The sequence below is a fragment of the Lacerta agilis genome, chromosome 4, assembly GCF_009819535.1.
Source record: "Lacerta agilis isolate rLacAgi1 chromosome 4, rLacAgi1.pri, whole genome shotgun sequence".
Taxonomy (NCBI): domain Eukaryota; kingdom Metazoa; phylum Chordata; class Lepidosauria; order Squamata; family Lacertidae; genus Lacerta; species Lacerta agilis.
The window spans coordinates 84,702,549-84,716,675 of record NC_046315.1 but is presented as its reverse complement, the minus strand read 5'-3'; positions in this window follow the sequence as shown (position 1 = coordinate 84,716,675).

Below are 14,127 nucleotides of genomic sequence, written 5' to 3'. Positions count from 1 at the left end.
TCCCTGTATTAAAGTTTCTCTTCACAGCCATGTACCTGATGGACTAATTGCTTTGTTTGTGTGAACCTAAGTGCAGGCGTGAAGGTAAATTGCAGTCTGCCCTTCTACCTTTATGAATAAAGGAGGAATATTTTAAAGATTTGCATATCTGCCTTTGCAGTCTCTCTCTCTCTTCCCAAAGGTCAGGTATAATTGCACTTGCTGTGTTTTCAGACCTCATAGTCTGTCAGCAAATGCGGGGGGGGGGGGAGCTTTTGTGATACAAACATGGCAGTGGTATCAATTTCTTTGTAAGGTCATGCAGATTACAGATTTGCATGGTGGGCGAGACACAACCTTGGGTGAGCGGAGACACTTAAAAAAAAATAATGTTCCATGATGATATGTTTCATTAAACGACATGCTGTATTATACTAAAGTGCAGGTTTTGTGGCTTCAAATGCTGCAACAAAGTGGAAGAGTGTGTAAGAATTTTGGTGCGAAAAATCAGTATTATTGAGTGTAAAACATTAGTTATGCTATGAGCATTCTGCAAAGGTGTCAGGGACTGGACATCGGAGGAGGAATGATGGAGACCGCCTCCCCCTCCTCTCGAAGCTTCCAGAGAAGAGGAAGACAGTATAAATTTATAACAGTGGTTTGCAGGAGGTCATGGGCCAGAGGCTGAAGAGGGGGGAAAGCTGGGTAATAATTCTCCTTGTTTATTTATTCCTGGCAGCCTATCATGGGGGGGGGGAGTCAGATTCCCCGAAGCCTGACAATAGGTGACTATGGCATTAGGCATGTACTCACATCCCTCTACCACTGCTGTCAGACTATTTTCCATTTATTATTATTACTATTATAAATGGCTAAAATTAAAAAATGTTGACAAACGTAGACAGCATCTTAAAAAGCAGAGACATCACCTTGCCGACAAAGGTCTGTATAGTTAAAGCTATGGTTTTCCCAGTATTGCTGTATAGAAGTGAGAGCTGGACCATAAAGAAGGCTGATCGCTGAAGAATTGATGCTTTTGAATTATGGTGCTGGAAGAGACTCTTGAGAGTCCCATGGACTGCAAGAAGATGAAACCTAGCCATTCTGAAGGAAATCAGCCCTGAGTGCTCACTGGAAGGACAGATCCTGAAGCTGAGGCTCCAATACTTTGGCCACCTCATGAGAAGAGAAGACTCCCTGGAAAAGACCCTGATGTTGGGAAAGATTGCGAGCACAAGGAGGAGGGGACGACAGAGGACGAGATGGTTGGACAGTGTTCTCGAAGCTACCAACATGAGTCTGACCAAACTGCAGGAGGCAGTGGAAGACAGGAGTGCCGGACGTGCTCTGGTCCATGGGGTCATGAAGAGTCGGACACGACTAAACAACTAAACAACAACAACAATCTGAATGATAACTCATTATTGTAAGCATCATTTCTGACCTAGAGATTGCAATTAGGTTTGGGAGGGTGTAAGAGACACTTAGGCTGTAGTCTTAACCCCACAAACACGGGGATAGACAGGGTTAAGATTTCACTGCTGCATCTCATGTACTGGACGATTGGATGAAGTCAGTATTGGGCTAGACACCATGGAGCCTGGCACCCCAACACTGCAAGCTTCTTCTGCATGGTCTAGTTATAATGTACTTTAGAGAGAGAAAATGCCATTTAACCTTGATTGTTGGCCCCGATTCCAGCATTGCCTATTGATAGGTCAACACAACTTGCATTCGCATAACTGAACACTGCAAGAGATTCAGCCATTAGCACAGTCTATGAACCATTCAAGCCAGGTGGCTTGGAAAGGTCAACAAAAAACATGGATTCTTAAAGCAGACGAACTGCACATCACCATATCTCAATTACAATGATTGGTTCTTGCAGACAAGTGAGTGATTGTTCCAGGATTGTGGGTGGAATATCATTTGTATGGGCCAGCAACTACCAGACAGATGCTGGAAGGGATTCACATTCAAAGGGCAATAGAAGCCCACATCATAACTGTGTCAGCACTTTATAGTCTGCTTCAAGATGAATTCATTTTAGAAAACCTTGGAACAGTGAAAAAAAAATATGTTGCCAGCCATATGAAAACTGCAAGATACTCTGGCTGGCTGTAAGCACATTCCTTACTCGTATCCACACAGAAGGAAATGATACTTTTGAAGCTAGGAAGCATTATTATTATTATTTTAATTCAGAAGGAAGAAAAAGAACCTTTATTCCAAGTCACATGCACCTATATGGGTATCTTGAGAATACTGGTGTTATTTCTGCGATCAGTCAGGACATCAGATTGAGATCCTTATCTGACAGCTCTTCAAGCCTTTAACAATTGCTGTTTGCCATAGATTCATCAGAACTAATCTCATATGATGTACGTATCAGGGATACACTATTTACACCTTCAGTTCCATTTTGTTGAGCACTCCATGCAAGGGAAACGGGGAGTGAACAATCATAGAATCATAGAATTGAAAGGTACCCTGGGGGGGGGTCATCTAGTCCAACCACCTGCAAGGCAGGAATCTGCTAGCACGTCTTAGTTGAATTCAGCCCTAACAGTACAATGTTGACTTGTAGGATTAGCTCTCAATGGGAGATCACAGTTCTTCCTCACAAATACAAAACTAATAAGGATAGCTGTTGTGTCAGAGAACATGTTGAGAATAGCCATTCCAGTCAAAGTGTGAGGGATATCATAGGAACATGATGAAGATGAAGGAAGCTTTCATTTAAACTATTAGCCCATTTTGATGCAAGATCAATGAATTGTTCAGAACTTCACTCACCATGTTTTCCTTCAGGAAGTGAAAAAGGTGATATGTTGACTGAAGGACGTTAATTAAAACAACTTTCTGTATTCATAAAGCAATGCATTGTGACAAATGTTGTACAATTCTGGTCACCAATAGAGCAAAGTGAAATTGATAAATTGTAGTTCAGCACGTCAAGAAGTGATGGTTAAATCTGAAAGACAAGGTGACGATGGAGACGTGTCACTGTTTTCCAGGTTTGTGATTTCTTCTAGAGCCAGACCTGAAATAGATTTTAAATCACACTTAAGCACGTGTGGATTCGTTGTAGAAGAAGAAGAAGAAGAGTTTGGATTTGATATCCCGCTTTTCACTACCCGAAGGAGTCTCAAAGCGGCTAACATTCTCCTTTCCCTTCCTCCCCCACAACAAACACTCTGTGGGGTGAGTGGGGCTGAGAGACTTCAGAGAAGTGTGACTAGCCCAAGGTCACCCAGCAGCTGCATGTGGAGGAGTGGAGACACGAACCCGGTTCCCCAGATAACGAGTCTACCGCTCTTAACCACTACACCACACTGGCTCTCATTGTACCATCTCATTCACACTTTGCCCCTGATAGACACATGTAACACCATCTAGCCAAGAACAAGCCTACAGGAAACATAATCCAGCAAGACTCCCTGTTATAATTTCATTGCACAAGCAGTGTATAGAGATGCACCAATAGCTACTGCAAAATTGCACTGCACAGTTGTACCTTGGTTCTCAAATGCCTTGGTACTTGTACATTTTGGTTCCCAAACACTGAAAACCCAGAAGTAAGTGTTCTGGTTTTCAAATGTTCTTTGGAAGCCAAACGTCCAACACAGTTCCCGCAGCTTCCGATTGAGTGCAAGAAGCTCCTGTTGCCAACCGGAAGCCGCGACTTGGTTTTCGAATGGTTCTGGGAGTCGAACGGACATCCGGAACAGATTAAGTTCAACAACCAAGGTATCACTGTATCAGTAAACCTAGAAGCAGAAAGAAGCAAATTCTACCACCCACATTTGACAAGCACTCCACCTTTGGAAACATCTGACAAAGCCAGTTGGTATTTATTGCCACACCCTATGCTGATTGTGGAAATGAATACCTAAATGAATGCAAATAACGTCTACCCTCTGCACTTGTGTCCAGAAGAGAGATTACATAGCAGATGAAATCACCGTTCTGCACAGGTTCCATCTTCTGCCCTCACTTGTAATTATTGTTGTGTTGTTGTTTTTAAGATCAGTGGGTTGCAGCAAGCCGGCAGTAAAGAATGAAGAATGTGTGTTGCGAAACAGAGTTGGATGTTAATTGTAGAATCTCATTGGCACTTGGAGAAAAGCCACTGTTAATTTCCCCAGTATAAAGCCAAGATGAATTAAGTCAACAGCAGCCATGGCATTGCTCAGTCATGTGGGACTGCTTTTAGTAACACAGAATGGACAAGAAAGGATGCTGTTGGCTGCCTGCATTTCCCAACTTCACAGTAAATGCATACAGCATTTTTTTCCCAAAGGCTTAGCACAACTAGTTGCTTTTGGTTTTGTCATGACACTCCCTCCCCAGCCATTTAACACTGTTGATTTGGTACTGTGCCACCAAAAAATTACATGGGAAATAACTGCATTCACCCAAACCAATAAGCATCCAATTCCACAATGAATGTTTTACATGGCCTTTGTTCGCTTGTCCTGATGTAAAAGAAAAAAGGGGGAGATTAGCTGAGAAATATGCTGAATAGTTTCAAACAATTCTGGTTGCCCAAAACCTGGATGTCTTCCAGGATAAAAGCAACATTTGTGCTTACTCTAGTTTCTCTGCTTCACTTAATCAAATAGATCCAAACTGGGATTTTGGAAATATATTTCCCCCCTCTGATGCTCCGGGAATTAGCAGAAGTGGTTTTCTTGGCAACAGGAAGGATTGTATACTAAATTCCTAGACAGAACTCAAAATGAATTAAGTTTTAAGCAAATCTGACATTGGTGCAGTGGTGTAGGAAGGTGGGGGCGATGGGGGTGGTTCACGCTGGGTTCCAGGGGAGGGGGTGACATTCAGCGGCCCCTCCCACCACTCCCCAAGCCGAGCCCCGCCACCCGGTACGGCACCCCATCCATGTGGCGGTGGCTTGTAAGGTTGCTGCAGGAGCAGCAGCGCCAGCCCGGATGGAGTGCGCATGTGCGGAATGTATCTTGATTGGCTTAATTCCTAGTTAATATGAAACAAATTATGGATGTAAATGGTACTTTATCTTTCTAAATTGGAGGCTAGCTATTGTATGTTTTCACATTTGTTTTCTTTCTAACTAAGCTGTAAACTGGGCTGTTCTTTCTTCCATAGAAATAATGTTGTGTCCCAAGACTCTTTTTGCTGATTACTTGCTCTTTTATGCACTGCCCACTTGCCTTTGCAAGTGAAAATCTACTATTCCTCTTGAGTACAGCTGCAGTGAAATCACTTTGGTTCTAATTAAATGGAAATAAGATATTTGAGGAGAGCCATTTTGCAGCCTGATCTTCAGCTGACTTAAACTGGAGTACTTAGAATTAAGCTAATTTTGCTCCACTGGTTTCAATGGGACTAAAGCTATTCAGAACCGAAATACTTAAGTGTAACGGGAATTTGGAAGGAAAGCTTAAGAACCTGCATTCATGCATGATAATTTTGTTTGCATTCAACCTTGCTTTTTATTTTAGTTTACTGCTGTTCTCCTGAATGTGAAAATGTGTGTTATTCCAGCAGGTCCATTGGTTCTGAAGCTCCATGCCCATATTCACATACTCAGGGCTCAGTCGAAACCTCCTCCCCATCCCTCATCAGGAAGTCTGTATGGAGCAACAAAACCACCATTGCATCCACAGTCCTCATTGCTGTGGCTCAGGCTGAAGCCAGTGGTGGGGAGAAAATTGGTTTTGGCTCAAAGGACAGTCCCAGATTGGGCTCAGTGATAGCAGGGAGTCCTGCTAAGGATCCAGCAGATCCTAGCTTGACTCAGCCACTTCCCTCCCCTCCTCTGGAACACACCATTTCAGGACCGTCTTTGGGGTCACTTCATCAGTGGTGGTTGGCAAGGGAGCAGCTTAGAGCTCCACACAGTCTAATCCCCAGCTAACGAATTGTTGGTTAAGATTGTAGCCTTAAGTTGAGAGGAGGTGAATTCAGTGAGGCTTGCTGAGAGATACATAGGCTTGCATTGTGAGAATTCTGGGAGCTGTGTGTTAATTTGTGACCCTCCTTTCTCGGGGCACCCTGTGTGAATTTAATATTTCTTTCTTTGTTCAAGAACGCTGTCAGTGTTGATGAGGTCCTTTCATGTGTGTGGCCTAGGGCAACTGCTTCCACCCAAAATGGTATGGAATGGATTCCAGACCTTTACATAAAGTTGCAATTTGAAGTGGGTAAAAGAAGACCCTCTCCTCTGCAGGCTTGTCACTTTTTTTGCTGGTTCTTCCCCTACATCTTTCAGAGCAGTGTAACATACATGTTTCCTGTTGTTGTTGTTCAGTTGTTCAGTCGTGTCCGACTCTTCGTGACCCCATGGACCAGAGCACGCCAGGCACGCCTGTCCTTCGCTGCCTCTCGCAGTTTGGCCAAACTCATGTTAGTAGCTTCGAGAACACTGTCCAACCATCTCATCCTCTGTCGTCCCCTAGTTCTGGTTAAAAGTGTGGCACTTACCATATCAGCTTCATGGTGAGTACTGGCACCTTTTTTTCTAGATCTTTCTCTCTCTCTCTCTTTCTCTCTCTCTCTCTCTCTCTCTCTCTCTCTCACACACACACACACACACACACACACACGAAAAGATGCATGGCTAGATGTATGTATATCCAGTGGCGTAGGAAGGGTGGGGCGTAGGGGGCGCTTCACCCCCGGTTCCAGGGGAGGGGGTGACACTCCCCGGCCCCTCCCCCGCCGCCCGGCCCCCCATCCATGCTTCTTTACAGACGGGGCTGCCCGACCCACCGCTTGCTCGCCGGCTCCCCGCAGCGCCGGGCGGCAGCAAGGCTTCCTCTGCCCCAGGCGGCAGCAAGGCTTCCTGTGCCGCTGCATATATCAGACCTCTGTTAAAGGTGCAAGAGCAGGACAACCAAGAAACAGGTAAGGCCCAGCTTCTGCTCTGCCGGACAACACTTGATGTGTGGATATTTATTTAACTTAATTTATAAGTCACTTCTCACAAAAAGGCTGAAAGCAACTTACAGAAATCTGTGTTGCCATGCTGCTAAGAAGGCCTTAAGAAGGCTCTCATGCAAAGTGTGTGAAACAATCACACGCTTTGCCTGCATTGACCTTCCACATGCTACATTCCATTCCCACCTGTCAATCAGCAGTTCATGCCCACAGAGCACGCTCAGTCCTCATTTGATTATTTAGAGTTCTGGATCCCCCCCCCCAAAAAAAATTCTTCTTGTTCATACTTCTAAAACCTTTGAGTTCCCTGAAGCCTTGGGTGTGGAAGGTGTACTCTTTTTTTATCTATAAGGACCCATACTTTGAGAATGGGTTTGGTTTTATTTAGTACATAGGATAAGGATGAGAAGGTACCGTATTTTTCAGCATTTGCTGAAAACACAACTGCTGGGGCCAGACGGTGGCATATGAATGTGTTACTCATCAATAATGTTTTCCCAAGAGTTTTTCTGAAGACATTTTAAAAGTAGGATTAGAGCAGAGAGCCATGCTTATTTGAATCAGGACTGGCACAGCTTGAGTATCTGAGTGGAGAGCAGCAGTTAAAATCATGGTTCTGAATGTTACTTTAAGTGACTGCTATTCAGGTTTGCTCATTCTTTGTCTGCCACCTCATTTCTACCCTTTCAACCACTGCAGGATAAGGCATTTGCAAAGGTTTCTTTTTTTTTTTTTTAATCTCTCTTTATTATTTAAAAATACACATAAAAATACAAATACACATAAAGACAAACACAAACACAACAAAGTAAACATAAACATAAACAAACTGCTATTCTTCTCTTTTCTTATTTACAAACAAATTCTTGTACCTCCAATTATCCTCATTGCATTTTTAAGCTATTATACCTATATCGCGTACAGTTATATATTTCATTTACAAATCATAATTTTCCATCCTTAAGTCTCTATTTGTTTACCTTAAAGGTTCAGTCTGCATCTGCCATTAGGATTCCACTTATACCATTACTCCTTAAGTAATCTTTGAATATCCTCCATTCTTTCCATACTTCCTGGGACATTTGATTCCTAACTTTACTTGTTGTTTTTGCTAAATACAGATATTCTAACATTAAATTTTGCCAGTCCGTTATAGTTGGTGCTACTGGATTCTTCCAGTTTCTGGCCACTAACATTCTTGCTGCTGTTATACCGTATAAGCAAATTACTCTTTCTGGTTTTTTGATCTCTTCCGGCAAGATGCTTAACAGGAACATTTCTGGTCTCTTTTTGAATGTGTGCTTTAAGAGTTTTTTGTGTTCTTCATATACAGCGTTCCAAAAATCACATATAACCGGACAGGTCCACCACATATGTTTGTACGACCCGATTTCTTTATTGCACCTCCAACACAAAGGGGATCTATTTCTGTACATTTTAGCTAATTTTTCTGGTGTCTGGTGCCACCTATACATCATTTTTAATGTATTTTCTCTAAGGTTATAACAGGCAGTGAATTTAATATCCTCCTGCCACAATCTTTCCCATTGTTCCATCATTATATTGTAACCTAAATCCTGGGCCCATCTCACCATTACTGATTTTACTTCTTCCCCTTTGAGTTCCCATTCCAAAAGTATATTATAAATACGTGAAATAAATTTCCCTTTGCTTTGGAGGACCTCTTTTTCAAATTTAGATTTTTCTTTTGCTAACCCAATTTTTTTATCAATTGCCAATCTTTGATAAATTTGAAAGTATTGCAGCCAATCTGTGAGATGTACTTTAATTTCTTCGTATTTTTTCAGATGTAGTTCGTTTTGTTTTTCTTCTAATAACATTTGGTATGTGGCTCTTCCTCCTTCCATATTTGTCTTTTTAATTGTTATTACATCTATTGGCGATGTCCACAATGGTATTTTGGGTTCTAATACATTTTTAAATTTAGTCCAAATTAAGTATAACGATTTTCTGATTAGGTGGTTAAGGAACCCCTTGTGGACCTTCACCTTTTCATAAAATAAATATGAGTGCCAACCATACCTGTTCTCCACACCTTCCAGGTCTAGTAATTCGGTATCCTTTAACAACATCCAATCTCTTAACCAATTAATCCCTGCTGCCGCATGGTAAAGTTCTAAATTCGGCATTTGCAAAGGTTTCTAAATTAAAACTTCACTGCTGCATCTATCATCGGTTGGCTGAAGTCCAACAGAGTTGCATGGTCTCGATTGCCCACATAGCAAGGCAACATAAGGTCAGTGCAGCTGCTTACAATACAGAAGAGGCAAGCTGCTTTTTATCTTTGATTGAAGAGTGGATTGCTTCTTCAGTATTTGATGGAAACCTTAAAGAAGGCTTTGGCACTTTTATATGAACTTTTCATAGAATCCATCTGCTGTGTCAAACATTACTGTAGAGGCATAAGCACCAGCCTGGAAGAAATGCACTGGTCTTTCTGTTTGTCATATCCATATCCAATCCTACATCCAAGGAACACCAACCTGGGGTTATCCCATTTTATCCTCACATCCTTTTTATGTAGGCTGCCAAGAGATAGTGACTAGACCAAGTGAGATTTGGGAACGAGCAGGGATTTCTCTCATCTAAATCCAACTGTCTTTATGTGCAAGATCACACTGGATCTCTGCATGAACTAGCTCTAAGTAAAGCGTAGCCCAGTGATACGAGCACAAAGGCAAAGAAAATATGCATGAATTTGCTAGCAAATGGTGTTGTAAAACACCAAGTTTCACAGCATTCTCTTGCAACTCACAGTCAGAAAGAGAAAAGCATTGTGGTTATAAATTAATAGTATTCATCATCCCCGTTCCTGTGCTTTTTAATTATTCAAAGCACCAGCATGTATGATTTTTGAGGTAATTTGGAAGAATAATCTACTAGTACTGATAGAAAAGAGCATCAGTGTTTTATTTTTTTAAAATAGATTTGTGCACTTCAAATGGCATTCCTCATTTCTGAAATATAGTCTAAGGTCAGAATTATTCTAGAAAGCAGAGAGATTTTCACATACTTCCCATTGTGGATTAGAGTGAATTAGAGACACTCACCTTCCTTCTCACCATGAAAATTATGCTTTCTCTCTAGTAGGGAGAAAGACCCACAGCTGCAGCCCCATCCACATGTTTGCAGAGTTCCCACATAAACCACAATAGCTTGGGGGCAGGGCAGGGCAGGGAGACAGGAGAGATGGAGGGAGAGATGCAGGAAAGAAGGGAGATGGGAATAAAATAACCTGCAGCTTTCTTTCCTCTAGAATAGCAGCTTTTTGAGGAGTGGGATTTCATCATGACAAGAAGTGTTAAAATCTCCCCTTCTCCCCATTCGTCATGGCTGCAAAGAATGGCCTCAACCAAATGACATAATAACTTCTTTACATACTGGAGGGACTTGGGAAAACACCTCGGTTTGCAGAAATGCAAAGCGAAACAACGGCAACTTTAGAAAAAAGGACCCTAAATCTTCAATATATTGCTCCAATTTGTCCCAGGTTGACTTGGTTTCATCCATAAGATATTGTGGAGGTAAATATGTATTGATTATTATCAGGGAATACGAGTATTGTTGTATAAGGATAGCTGTTGCCAATTGTTGCCAATTGCATTTATTATTGATTCTGTATGTGTCCTTTGTGTGTGTGTGTGTGTGTGTGTGTGTGTGCTGGTCGTCGACCGTAATAAATAAATAAATAAATAATATTCAGGACCCTAAATTAGAGGTGGGAGAAGGATGAAATTGAGTATCCTGAACATGCTGGCTGGCTGGAACCCCCTGCACAGAAACACTCCAACATGGCAGCATTAATGTTGAAGATCTCACTTGTGAGCTAATTTGAGCTATCTTCTGAGTTACCCTGAGTGTTGGAATATGGGAAAGGGAAATAACTTCTCCCTATCAACAGCACCACCATTGATAATTGTATAATTGTCACATATCATCTCCATAATCTTTCCCCCCCTAAGCTAAAAAGCCTCAGTTGTCTAGCCCTTCATTCTACAGAAGCAATAATAAATAAAAATGAACAATAACTCCAGCAACTTGGTTTGCTCCCCCTTCTTTAGTACATCTTCCAGTTGTGTGGAATCCTTTTTTAAAAAAATGGGTTATCAGAATGGCATGTGGGCAATACAAAATGTAAAATATATATATATATGCAGGCACCACATGGATTTCTGATAAGATAAAAGTCATATTCTTTGGGTGTTTGCTAAAGTGACCTCTCACCTTTGCCAAGAGGAAGGGAAGGGCAGAAAAGAGTAAATCACTCTCCCTTTCTAATTTCCTTTCTCTCTTTTTTCTGCACCATGCTTCTTTTCTTTTTTGAGTGATTCAGAAACTCGCTGTAAATCTTTGAGAGGCAAAGGCAAATTATCCAAAGCTGTGCCGTACGAGTGCATGATAGGAAAGCTCCACTAAATTGTCTCTCTCCCTGGTAGTTCTTCAAATCTGTCACGCTGTAGGGTTTTCCCCCCTCGCTATGTTTTCCTTTCCTCCAGGTTTTTTTTTCCATGCTAGGTTTGACCCCCTTCACATAGGAAATCCATATCAGTTTTCACTAAATGTGAAAGCCCCAGTACAATATTAATCTGCCGATGAAAATCAAAAGAATAGCAGGTTACGTCCCAATGTCTGGAGAGCTGTGGCAGAAATATTGAAGCATATTTTGTATCTCCAAAGGTGTTTTTCATATCCTTGGTGGTAGTCCAGTTTGAAATAGTTTGAACAGAATTACATTTGCACTGTGAGTTTCTGATATATTCTCTAGCATTTCTGCAGTTGTTTGTTCAATTTATGTGATGGCAGACTGCAGATCATCAATTCCCTGCTGTATTATTGGAACCAAACACTGGAACCAATGTCAAGTGTTGACACATGAGTTCTATTTTGCAATAGTTAGGTTCTGATCTTCTCCAGGCTCTTACAAACGAATCCTATACATATACTCAGAAGTAAGCCCCTCCTTTTTCCATTTGTAATCCCCAGCAATTTGGTATTCAGAGACATTCTCCAGCAGTGGAGGAAGAACATCACCATCATGACTAGTAGCCATGGATAGCCTTATTCTCTATGAAAACTGTTGGCCAACTTGATATCAACTATATCATCTTTTAGGCTATGGTCAGTATCCCACGAGACTGTTCTTCATGGAAGCATTTCCTTATGTCTAACATGGCTTCATAAGAGTTATCCCTACACAGCCAATTGTTTGGAGGGGGAGAGGAGGAGACTTAGATATTTCTCAAAAGCAGTTTGTGATTCAGCATGGCGGTCCACTCTTCAAAGAAAATAGAAGTCATAAATCCTACTTGGCGCTAGCAGACCCCTGGGCGAGACCTAAATCATCTATTTGGATTCATGCCCTATATGCAAGAGAAGGTTCCGACTTTGAGAGGAAAACTAGGAATAGCTGGTCCCAGTTATAATACTTTTGTATGATGCGGTCCTGCAGAAACAGCAGCCCAAAAAGGGAAACTGCCTTAGGTTAAAGGGCAGGGCCTGTGATTTGGAGCCATTTTTTTAAATTAGGACATTAGCACAGCTACCACATTCCTCATGGATTTCCCTTTATAACTTGGGGCAACTGGGACTCAGACCCACACACTGTCCCTCACAACGAAGTTTAGGGTTTCCCCTTTCCTTGCTCTTTTGTGGTTCCCAGAACCTTTCCTCCTTTTCCAAGATCAGGGAACAGTTCCAATGTATCTGGGCAGACTGTGAAGGAAGCCACCCTTCCTGCCAGCACACACTGCCAGCTGATGCAAGGGAAGAAGGCAGCACATTTTGAATTATCCATTCACCAGCACACTACCCTAGGAATGGAAACCTGCCTCTTTTCCATCCATCAAGCACATATATTCTTGCTCGGGGTTCACTGGCATCACTAGAAACTAGGGTTGGGCACCAGATTTCCCCAAGGCCTGACAAAAGGTTAAGAGAGCTCCAGGTCATTACAGGTCAGGTTGAGTGGGCCAGAGCCTAAAATGCCCCCAACCCAAAAACCAGCAAGTACCTGGGGTGCTTTACTTATTAAATGTGAACCTGGACACCAATCCATACAGTGCCATAGTCAGATGCATTGCAGTTATTATAAGCCTATTCAACGCAAGAGCTGGGAAGCCCCAGTGATACATGCATATGCGTTGGTATATTCAAAGAGCAAAAGTAGTATAAGGCCGGAGGAGAGGTGGGCATGAGAGAGAAGGCGCCAAAACTGTGAAAATGGATCTTGGGGGGGGGGGTGTTATGTACTGAGTTGAATAGGATCCAAAATGCAGCAGTCTGATTGGTTCTAGAACAATAGGATCCAGAATACAGCAGTCTGATTGGTCCGCAGGAGCCACCCAATCCAGCTCCAGGTGGAAGTGAATCCGCAACCTGATTGGCACACAGTAGTATCCCGGAATTGGCCAATCATGTGGGGCCCATTGTGTAAATAATGTATATAAAGCAGACGTTTAGGGGGAACTTCCATTCTTCACTACTGTGAGCTGAATAAAGAGCATGAAATCCACACTTGACTCCGAGTATATTTCAGGGTCCCTTCCAGCTCTGCAGTTTTGTGGTTCTATAAATAACAACTGGGTATAAGGAACCATCCTCCCTGTGGAATGCCCTCCCATCAGATGTCAAGGAAATAAACAACTATCTGACTTTTATATAGTCAGAAGACAGCCCTGTATCAGGAATTTTTGTTAATGTCTAATGTTTTACAACTTTTTATGTGCTGTAAGCTTCCCAGAATGGCTGGGGAAACCCAGCTAGATAGGAAGGGTATAATAATAATAATAATAATAATAATAATAATAATAATAATAATAATAATAATAATAAATTCTAAGTGGTGTGGAAAAGCTTTGGGGGTTATCCAATAGAACAGTTCTGGTACAACAACAACAACAACAACAACAACAACAACAACAACAACAACAACAACAACAACAACAACAACTTATTTATACCCCACCCATCTGGCTGGGTTTCCCCAGCCACTCTGGGCTGCTTCCAACGAAAGGTTAAAAATACATTAAAACATCAGTCATTAAAAACAAGGACTTTTAGTTGCACCATGGAACTTTCCTGTCTCCTCCTCTCTCCATACCACCCTTAAATCTGCTCTGGGTGGTTAGGAAGAATTCCAGGTCAGATGTAAGATTGCAAGGGCAGTGGGTGGGACAGAAGAGAGAGCAGGGAATTCAGCTGTGCAGC